Source organism: Antechinus flavipes, chromosome X, assembly GCF_016432865.1.
Source record: "Antechinus flavipes isolate AdamAnt ecotype Samford, QLD, Australia chromosome X, AdamAnt_v2, whole genome shotgun sequence".
Lineage (NCBI taxonomy): Eukaryota > Metazoa > Chordata > Mammalia > Dasyuromorphia > Dasyuridae > Antechinus > Antechinus flavipes.
In genome coordinates, this window is record NC_067404.1 from 27,363,346 (window position 1) to 27,375,087 (window position 11,742).

The following is an 11,742-nucleotide window of genomic DNA, read 5'->3' on the forward strand; positions in this document are numbered from 1 at the left end:
AAAGAAGAGAGGGTGAAAAATGTGGAACTCAAAATCTTACAAAAATGAATGTATTGAAAACAATACATGTAATTGGAAAAGAAAAGATACTATTAAGTGCAAAATAACTATGTGTGTGCACATTTCAGTTGCTCTCAATGATTTGTAGAATCAGATAAACTCCGCTTGATATTTAAAACCTTCTCTTACACACACACACACACACACACACACACACACACACACACACACACATATAAAGGATGGAGAAGAGAAAATTTATAGAAAGGGATGGGATATTTTTCAAGTTTCAAGGTGTCATTTGGAAAAAAGATTAGGTACTTCATACCTGTAAATACAGTGACTGAGAGGCAGAGGCTGGTGGATTTCCTGAGCTTGGGAGTTCTGAGCTTAATAAGTGTGCTATGCTGAGCAGGAATAGTCAGCCATAAGGCAGATATAAAATGATAGAACTTTCAAAGAGGTACATTTTGGTCTGATGCCATGAAAAACTTCCCCCAAATTAGAGTTATCCAAAAGAGGTATACAATGTTTCAAGAGGGATTAAATTTTAGCTTATTATGTAAATCTTCAAAGAGAGTCTAGAAACTAACATGTGATAAGTGTGTGCTAGATATGACAGTGCTGTTGTAGAGGGAATTCCTGTTCTGGCTGCTATACCAATGTTGTGTCAATTAGACCCATGACAATCTGAGGTCCTTTCTACCTCTGATATTCCGTGAAAATATAGCTTGGACATTGAGTTAAAAGCGGTGCTTGAGTCTTTTTGTAGTCATTTGTGTTTACTCTTGCTACATGAGGTTCACATTTATATAATGTTTTAAGGTTTGCAAAGCATTTTACAAACATTAGCTTATGCTACCATTTCTTCCTTTTTACTGATGAAGAAAGTAGGCTTAAATAGTTTGAACTAAGGTCACACAGGGAGTAGATTTTGGAAAAGAATTTGAACCCAGGTCTTCAAATTAACCTCATCTAAATTGGAAAATGCTTGCGGACAAAGACCATGTCTAGTTCTTCTCTACCCTCTTTTATGCTTAGCATATAGCATATAGTTGATATTTAGTAAACACATGTAAGTGGGTCAGTACCATGGACAGGGAAAGAGAACCCCTTAGTCCCTTTTCTAGAAGCATAGAGTCAACCTATTCTGTACACCCCGGCTTCCTTATAATGAGGAGCTTGTGGTTATCTAGTGACCCTATCTGTAAGTATCTTTGAATGAAAGCACTCACCAAATCCTCTTAAAATGATTTCAGCACCTCCCTCCCAATCATGATCTTAGCTCATCCCTACTTTGCTTCCTTCTACTTCTTACTCACCTCTGCCTTGTACAATCCTACCTTCAAAACCCATCTAAGTTATTTCCCACAGATTGCCTTTCATGATTTATCTAGTTAATGATCTTTACCCCTTAAAATTATTTTTGAATTTTTTGTACTTTTGTACTTTTTAAATTTTTATCTGTAGTCATTAAAATGTAAGCTTTTTTTAAAAACAACAATTAATTAGTTAAATTTTTCAATGTAAGCTTCTTGAAGACAGCATTTTTTAAAAAGATCTTGTATGTTTAGCAACTGGCATAGTGATTTGCATGTGCTAAGCATTTAAACAGTGGCTGTTGTTGATTGTAGAGTTAAGTTGGCAGTATGGATATTCTCCTAATATATACATTCTTGCTTTATTTCCTGCTAGGTTTATCAAATGAGTTAACAGATTTTGAGTACTTGTGAACCTTAAATGTTATATGAAAACTAGTGATGATGATGATGAGCTCAAAGTAAAAGTGTTCATTTTGTTAAATCTTCATCATGAAAACAAGTCAGTGTCTAGCTTGTTATGTGTTAGTATGTTAATTTCTTTTTTATTTTATTTTATTTTTAATAACTTTTTATTGATAGAACGCATGCCAGGGTAATTTTTTACAGCATTATCCCTTGCATTCACTTCTGTTCCAATTTTTCCCCTCCCTCCCTCCACCCCTTCCCCCAGATGGCAAACAGTCCTTTACATGTTGAATGGGTTACAGTATATCCTAGATACAATATACGTGTGCAGAACCAAACAGTTTTCTTGTTGCACAGGGAGAATTGATTTCAGAAGGTATAAATAACCAGGGAAGAAAAACAAAAATGCAAGCAGTTTATATTCATTTCCCGGTATTCTTTCTCTGGGTGTAGCTGCTTCTGTCCATCCTTGATCAATTAAAGCTCTCTTTATCGAAGAGATCCACTTTCATCAGAATACATCCTCAAACAATATCATTGTTGAGGTATATAATGATCTCCTGGTTCTGCTCATTTCACTTAGCATCAGTTCATGTAAATCTCTCCAAGCCTCTCTGTATTCATCCCGCTGGTCATTCCTTACAGAACAATAATATTCCATATCATTCATATACCACAATTTACTCAAACATTCTCCAATTGATGGGCATCCTTTCATTTTCCAGTTTCTAGCCACTACAAACAGGGCTGCCACAAACATTTTGGCACATATAGGTCCCTTTCCTTTCTTTAGTATCTCTTTGGGGTATAAGCCCAGTAGAAATACTGCTGGATTAAAGGGTATGCACAGTTTGATAACTTTTTGAGCATAGTTCCCAATTGCTCTCCAGAATGGCTGGATGTGTTCACAATTCCACCAACAATGTATCAGTGTCCCTGTTTTCCCACATCCCCTCCAACATTCCCCATTATCTTTCCCTGTCATTCTAGCCAATCTGACAGGTGTGTAGTGGTATCTCAGAGTTGTCTTAATTTGCATTTCTCTGATTAATAATGATTTGGAGCATATTTTCATATGTCTATAAATAGTTTCAATTTCTTTGTCTGAGAACTGTCTGTTCATATCCTTTGACCATTTATCAATTGGAGAATGGTTTGATTTCTTATAGATTAGAGTCAATTCTCTATATATTTTGGAAATGAGGCCTTTATCAGAACCTTTGATTGTAAAAATGTTTTCCCAGTTTATTGTTTCCCTTCTAATCTTGTTTGCATTTATTTTGTTTGTACAAAAACTTTTCAATTTGATATAATCAAAATTTTCTATGTTGTGGTCAATAGTGATCTCTAGTTCTTCTTTGGTCATAAATTCCTCCCTCTTCCACAGGTCTGAGAGGTAAACTATCCTATGCTCTTCCAATTTATTTATAATCTCATTCTTTATGCCTAGGTCATGAACCCATTTTGACCTTATCTTGGTGTATGGTGTTAAGTGTGGGTCAATGCCTAGTTTCTGCCATACTGATTTCCAATTTTCCCAGCAATTTTTGTCAAATAATGCATTCTTATCCCAGAAACTGGTGTCTTTGGGTTTGTGAAACACTATATTATTAAAGTTATTGGCTGTTTTGTCCTTTGAACCTAACCTATTCCATTGATCAACTAGTCTATTTCTTAGCCAATACCAGATGGTTTTAGTAATTGCTGCTTTATAATATAATTTTAGATCTGGTACAGCTAGGCCACCTTCATTTGATTTTTTTTTCATGAATTCCCTTGAAATTCTTGACCTTTTGTTTTTCCATATGAACTTTGTTGTTATTTTTTTCTAATTCATCAAAGTAGTTTTTTGGGAGACTGATTGGTATAGCGCTAAATAAGTAGATTAATTTAGGTAGTATTGTCATCTTTATTATATTTGCTCACCCAATCCAAGAGCATTTAATATTTTTCCAGTTGGTTAGATCAGACTTAATTTGTGTGGAAAGTGTTTTGTAGTTTTGCTCATAAAGTTTCTGATTTTCCCTTGGCAGATAGATTCCTAAATATTTTATACAATCAGTAGTTACTTTAAATGTTGCATTTTGTTAGTGATATATAAGAATGCTGATGACTTATGTGGGTTTATTTTATATCCTGCAACTTTGCTGAAGGTGTAGATTGTTTCTAATAACTTTTTGGTAGAATCTCTGGGGTTCTCTAAGTATACTATCATATCATCAGCAAAGAGTGATAATTTGGTTTCCTCATTGCCTATTCTTATTCCTTTAATCTCCTTCTCAACTCTTATTGCCAAAGCTAGCATTTCTAATACAATATTAAATAGTAACGGTGATAGGGGGCAACCTTGTTTCATTCCTGATTTTATTGGGAATGGTTGCAGTTTGTCCCCATTACATATGATGCTTACTGCTGGTTTTAAATAGATGCTACTGATTATTTTAAGGAAAAGTCCATTTATTCCTATACTCTCAAGAGTTTTTAATAGGAATGGATGTTGGATTTTATCAAATGCTTTTTCTGCATCTATTGAGATGATCATATGGTTTTTGTTAATTTGATTATTAATATAGCCAATTATATTGATAATTTTCCTAATATTGAACCAGCCCTGCATTCCTGGTATAAGTCCTACTTGATCATGAAGAATTATCCTGGGGATGATTTTCTGTAGTCTTTTTGCTAATATCTTATTTAAGATTTTAGCATCAATATTCATTAGGGAGATTGGTCTATAATTTTCTTTCTCTGTTTTCAACCTACCTGGTTTAGGTATCAGTACCATGTCTGTGTCATAAAAGGAGTTTGGTAGGACTCCTTCATTCCCTATTTTTTCAAATAGTTTATAAAGCATTGGGGCTAATTGTTCTTTGAATGTTTGGTAGAATTCACATGTAAATCCATCTGGTCCTGGGGATTTTTTTTTAGGGAGTTGATTAATAGCTTGTTCTATTTCTTTTTCTGAAATGGGACTATTTAAGCAATTTACTTCCTCCTCTGATAATCTGGGAAGCCTATATTTTTGGAGGTAGTCATCCATTTCGCTTAGGTTATCAACTTTATTGGCATAAAGTTGGGCAAAGTAACCCCTTATTATTTCTTTAATTTACTCTTCATCAGTGGTAAGTTCTCCTTTTTCATTTTTAAGACTGCCAATTTGATTTCCCTCTCTCCTTTTTCTAATCAGATTTACCAAAGGTTTATCAATTTTATTGGTTTTTTCATAAAACCAACTCTTAGTTTTATTTATTAGTTCAATAGTTTTTTTTAACTTTCTATATTATTAATTTCTCCTTTTAATTTTAGAATTTCAAGTTTAGTAATTGATTGGGGGTTTTTAATTTGGTCTTTTTCTAATTTTTTAAGTTCCAGGCCCAATTCATTGATCTTCTCTTTTTCTATTTTATTCAAGTAAGCCTCCACGGATATAAAATTTCCCCTTATTACTGCTTTGGCTGCATCCCATAAATTTTGATATGATGTCTCATTGTTGTCATTATCTTGAGTGAAATTATTAATTGTGTCTATAATTTGCTGTTTCACCCAATCATTCTTTAAGATGAGATTATTTAGTTTCCAATTACTTTTTGGTCTATTTACACCTAACTTTTTATTAAATGTAGTTTTTATTGCGTTGTGATCTGAAAAAAAAAGCATTTACTATTTCTGCCTTCCTGCATTTAATTTTGAGGTCTTTATGTCCTAATATATGGTCAATTTTTGTGTTGGTTCCATGAACTGCTGAGAAGAAAGTATATTCCTTTCTGTCACCATTCAGTTTTCTCCAGGGATCTATCATACCTAATTTTTCTAATATACTATTTACCTCTTTAATTTCTTTCTTATTGGTTTTGTGATTTGATTTATCTAAATCTGAGAGTGCAATATTGAGATCTCCCACTAATATAGTTTTGCTGTCTATTTCTTCTCGCAACTCTCTTAGCTTCTCTTTAAGGAAGTTAGATGCTATACCACTTGGTGCATATATGTTTAATACTGATATTGCTTCATTGTCTATAGTACCCTTAAGCAAGATATAGTTTCCTTCCTTATCTCTTTTAATTAGATCAATCTTTGCTTTTGCTTGATCTGAGATAAGGATGGCTACCCCTGCTTTTTTGACTTCACCTGAAGCATAATAGATTCTGCTCCAGCCTTTTACCTTTACTCTGTATGTATCTCCCTGTTTTAAATGTGTTTCCTGTAAACAACAGATTGTAGGGTTCTGACTTTTGATCCAGCCTGCTATCTGCCTCCTCTTTATGGGAGAGTTCATCCCATTCACATTTGCAGTTAAAATAACCAATTCTGCATTTCCTGCCATCCTAATACCCCCAGATTATACTTTTCTTTTTCTTGCCCTCCTTCCCTTCTTCCCTATTGGTCCCACTAACGTTGCATAGCTCTCCCTCTTTAGTATCCCTCCCTCCTCCCTTTGAATCCCATCCCTTTTCTTGTACCCTTCCCTTATTACTCTTTTTCCTTCTCCCTTTTCCTCTCCCACTTTTTAATGAAGTGAGAGAAGAATCTGTGTAAAACAAATATGTCAATTGTTTCCTCTTTGAGCCAACTCTGATGAGAGTAGGATTCACACAATGTTCCTCCCTCTCTCTAAGTTCCCTCATATATGATAGGTTTCCTTTGCCTCATTGTCACATGTCATTTCCCTCTTTTTATCTCCCTTCTTCCCTTTTTCTGACACTATCCCCTTTCCATTTCTACTTCCCTTTTTTACATTATATTGGTAAAATCAAATTATACATATGGTTTTTATGTATATTCACAACAGAAATACAGTTCTCAAGAGTTCCTTTTACCTTTTTCTACTTCTCTTGATTCCTGTTGTTGAAGATCAAATTTTTTGTTTAAGTCTGGTTTTTTCCTTAGAAACAGATGGAATTCCTCTATTTCATTAAATATCCATCTTTTTCCGTGAAGAAAATAGTTAGCTTAGCTGGATAGTTTATTCTTGGCTGCATTCCAAGTTCTTTTGCCTTTTGAAATATCTGATTCCAGGCCCTTCGATCCTTTAATGTTGAGGCAGCCAGATCTTGCGTGACCCTTATTGTTGTATCTCAGTATTTGAACTGTTTTTTCCTGGCTGCTTGTAATTTTTTTTCTTTCGTCTGGAAATTCTGAAGTTTGGCCACAATATTCCTCGGAGTCTTTATTTTAGGGTCTTTTTCAGAAGGTGTTCGATGAATTCTTTCAACGCCTATTTTCCCTTCCAGTTCTATTACTTCTGGGCAGTTCTCTTTGATGATTTCCTGTAAAATAGTATCTAGGCTCTTTTTTTCATCATAATTTTCTGGTAGTCCGATGATCCTCAGGTTATCTCTCCTAGATCTATTTTCCAGGTCTGTTGTTTTTCCAAGTAAATAGTTGAAATTTTTTTCCAATCTTTCATTTTTTTTGGTTTTGCTTGACTGATTCTTGATGTCTCAATGAATCAGTCATTTCTATTTGTTCAGTTCTAATTTTTAGTGAGCTATTTTCATCATTAGCTTTTTTTACTTCTTTTTGTATATGTCCAATTGAGTTGTTTTGCTCTATGGAATTTTTTTCCATTTCACTAATTTTTTTTTTTTTTTTTTTTTTTTTTTAGTGAATCATTTTCTTTTTCCAATTCGCAAACTCTGTTTTTCTGCACTTTTTGGGAGTTTTTTTTACCTTTTCCAATTCACATTTCAGGAAGTTGTTTTCTTTTTCCACTTTATCAAATTTTTCTTTTAGTGAGTTATGTGTCTTTCCCCATTTCTCTTCTAGCTCTCTTTTAAGGTTTTTAATAGTCTCTTCTAGGAGAGCCTTTTGTATAGGAGACCAACAATCGTCTGGAGACTGTCTGCTATTAGTCTCTTCAGGATTGAAAAGCTGTTCTCTTTCTGTGTATAAACTATCAATCGTTATTTTGATGTTTTTACTCATTTTGTTAAAGCCTGTAAGGTCTGCCTTCAGAGCCAGGAGATTATTAGCTTCCTCTGCAGAGCAGTGAAATGTATATGGACGGGGTAGCTGTCCTGCCGACCGGCTACCAAAAGCAGCGAGGTACTGGAGTGCTCTGGGAAAGAGTTCCCCACCCGAAGGTAACTCAGGCCTGCAGGGCCCGACTGGGAAAGTGCCCTTCAAAGAACCCCTGCTGTGTGAGATAACGACTGCCTTGGGGCTAGACACTGAGCAGTGAGAGTTTCACTGCCCCAAGCCAAACCCTGCCCTGGGGCTGTGGGTATTAGCAGCTGAGCAGTGAATGGATTTGCAGGGACAGGAAGTGTCTGCCCGGGAAGCGCAGGCAGCTGGGGAAGTTCTATTGCCCCAGGCCGAGCCCCCCACACTGCCGATTAGAGGCTGCCCAGGCTGTGCCCCACTGTCGTGCAGATTAGTAACTGCCCCCACAAAAGCCCCAAACTGCAGGATGTGGCTACAGGGCTGCCTTACAGTCTGCCTGAGTCACTTCCGGGTTTGAGGGGTTACAGCCAGATCTCATTAGGTTCTGGCGTTTTTTAGAGGACCCTCTGTTTTAGGCTTTAACTTCTCTGCCAGTTTACTGCTTTGTAATCAAGGCAGAGCAGTTAGCCTATAGCAGAGTGGTCCCTATAACTTCTCTAGCCACAGAGATCACCCCCGCCCCTGGTCTGCTCAGGATGCCAGCCTCTCGCTGCCTGTGCTAGTCTGTTCCTGGCCCCTCAGGACAAACCTTTCCTGGCGAGCTTCCGGATGGGCTGGTAAGTTGTAGTGCTTCTTATCTTCATGAATTTAAGCAGTGAAGAGTTATTTTTGAGGCTGGATTAAATAGTTGGTTATGAGGGTAATGATAGGAGCTTAGAGAGTCGTGTGTGCCTGCTCCGCCATCTTCTGTTAATTTCTTTAGAAAGGGCACGTCACACTTTGGGTCTCTGCCTCTGAGACTTTGTAATCTCTTAAAGTCTGGGGAAGATGATCAGGTGCTGGAGGTAGATGACCTACTCCATCAAGATCAAGGATTTAGCCAAGACTTGAATATGGGTAAGCACAATGACTGCCTGGCCAAAGGGATAAGACAGAGCCCAAATTCATTGGCATTCTTCATGCTTTTAAGAGTTCAGGAACCAGTGTTAGTTAGATTAAGTTAGATTTTAACATGGAATTCATTTTAAGAGAAAAAATATATAATCTAACACCCTCAAACCTTCTACTATTTCACTAGGCACAGATATCTTGGGAATGTTTTGGCCCAAACATGAAATTCAAAACAGCTTGGATAACCTCAGTCTTTTCCCTCCAGAGCACCCCCCTCTTCCTGCTCTTGCCAGTGGTGAAGATAAAGCAATAGAGTTTGGTCTTGAATATATGTATAGTCCATTCCTCTTGCTTTGTCTTCCTTCACCCAATTTTCTCAGGAATCAAACTCACACAGATCAGTGTATGGTGCTAAGTCTCCAAAAGGTACCAAAGTATGCTTCATGTCTCCTCCCTTCCTTCTCCCAATGACAACACCAACAAACTCAAAACAACATTCTTTCTTCCTCCTAAAAAGAGTGTGAAGCCCCTGGAAGGAAAGTGGGGCCCCAGGAATTTATGGAAACTGGGCTCTCCCAAAGGGAAGACTCCATGGCAGTGTGAAGGTAATCATGGGGCTAGATCTCGGTTTATTCCTGTCCAAGTTAAAAGTCCAAAGTTAAATGTCCAATGCATTGTCATGGTTGTTGTTGTATAAGGATAAAACTTCCTTAATGCGTTTCAGTTCAAAACCCATTTCCTTTTATTTACTCATTAACTGAAGAAATTCTGTTATCTTTTCCTCTGAACGCTGGTACATTTCCAAACTCCTTCTAGAATGGGATCAAAGCCCCCCCCCCCTTTTTTTTTTTTTACAGAACTCTCTATGTGCAAACAGTCAAGAACATGCTCTATATTTCCTCCTTTCTTTTATATGCCACATTCATGTGAGTAGCACATGATGACCTCTTGCTCCACATATTGGTGCTCATTGAGATTCAGTACTTGCAGGTCTGACTAGATTGGGGTTCTTGAACCCTGGAAATGGCTTGGTGTCACCAAGAGCATTGTGTTTGGAGGTAATGGCTCTTAAGTACACACTGACAAGACAGACAAGAAGGCAGGTCAAAGGGGGGAGACAATGTGGGCATCTCTTTACCGTCGTCTAGATGTAAAACTGAAAATTCCACCCTAAGGTGTCTATTGAGTGCATTAGCATTTGTTCTGGGAGTAGGACTTTAAGGAATCAAGAAAGTGCCATCGTGGAGGCCGATGGTGTTGGGAAAAGTGCTTGCAAGTCTTAACGTCTTCTGTTCACTGTCACTTGAATCACATCTGAGGAAGGAAAGAGACTTGATTTTGCTCACAGTAATAGTCAGATGGTGGGCCATTTTGGAAAACAGTGACATCTTTTTACAGTGACCTAGCTGTGGTAGAATGGTAAAGCCATTGAATTTGTGAAGGGGCTTGACACCCAGTACAACCCACTTCAGGAATGCCAATACTCCCTAGGAAGGTTCTGTAACACAAACCCAGAGCCTCCTTTGGGTGACTTATTGTCCAAGATCTTGGCCACAGTAGATCCATTTGTACTACCAAGAATGTTTTTCAATTCTTCTTTCTTAGCAGTAGGTTTTAATTCCATGTTACCTAATTATTCTTCACATTCAAAATCAGTAGGTAAGGTTGATCAGTGGAAAAGGTTAGGTTCACAAGACAGAATAGTCAACTATAGCTATCTAGTGTTTGACAAACCCAAAGATCCTAACTTTTGGGATAAGAATTCATTATTCGATAAAAACTGCTGGGATAACTGGAAATTAGTATGGCAGAAATTAGGCATGGACCCACACTTAACACCATATACCAAGATAAGATCGAAATGGGTCCATGACTTAGGCATAAAGAAAGAGATTATAAATAAATTGGAGTAACATAGGATAGTTTCTCTCTCAGACTTGTGGAGGAGAAAGAAATTTGTGACCAAAGATGAACTAGAGACTATTACCGATCACAAAATAGAAAATTTTGATTATATCAAATTAAAAAGCCTTTGTACAAACAAAACTAATGCAAACAAGATTAGAAGGGAAGCAACAAACTGGGAAAACATCTTCACAGATGTTTGAGGATGTATTCTGATGGAAGTAGATCTCTTCAATAAAGAGAGCTTTAATTGATCAAAGATGGACAGAAGCAGCTACACCCAGAGAAAGAACACTGGGAAATGAATGTAAACTATCTGCATTTTTGTTTTTCTTCCCGGGTTATTTATACCTTCTGAAATCAATTCTCTCTGTGCAACAAGAAAACTGTTCGGTTCTGCACACATATATTGTATTTAGGATATACTGTAACCCATTCAACATGTAAAGGACTGCTTGCCATCTGGGGGAAGGAGTGGAGGGAGGGAGGGGAAAAATTGGAACAGAAGTGAATGCAAGGGATAATGCTGTAAAAAATTACCCTGGCATGCGTTCTATCAATAAAAAATTATTAAAAAAAAAGGAAGGTATTTCTAACTTTTGATCCAAGTGTCAAGGATCTCTAATGATCCCATGGCCTTTCTCAACATATTAAAATAAATGTTACATAATATATCTAAATAATTGAAGAGAATATTAAATTTCAGTTTAAAGTTAAAAAAAAAAGAAATCTGTCATTAGATGAGGTGACTGAGAACTTTCTGATTTATGGCATTGCTACTGCTACAGGTTGGGATTCTCATCCCATGATATTCTCATATCATGCTATTAGCTGTCAAAGATGGGGTTAATGGGAGTTGGCATGTGGTGCAACAGTGTGTCTTTGAGAAAGCCATTTTACTCTTAACCCTCTCGGGGAGGCTTGGAATTCATTTCGATTTCTGCTTGTTCAGCCTTTTGCTGAGCTTCCTCTTGAGCTTCCTGGATTTTCTGAATGTCTTCTGCCCACTCAATTGTTTTTGTTTTCCCAAGGAAAAGTGACAGGGTTTTGAGGTGCTTTTCATTTTAGCGGAAACTGGTCACGCTGATGTTTCCCTCATGTTCCAGGTAGGTTAAGG

General features: G+C 36.9%; 1 pseudogene; it reads right to left on the minus strand.

Annotated features, from left to right (window-relative positions):
* Window positions 1-9,788: 9,788 nt before the first annotated feature.
* LOC127543116 (ubiquitin-associated protein 1-like) lies at window positions 9,789-10,371 on the minus strand (annotated as a pseudogene).
* Between the last annotated feature and the right edge of the window lie 1,371 nt (window positions 10,372-11,742).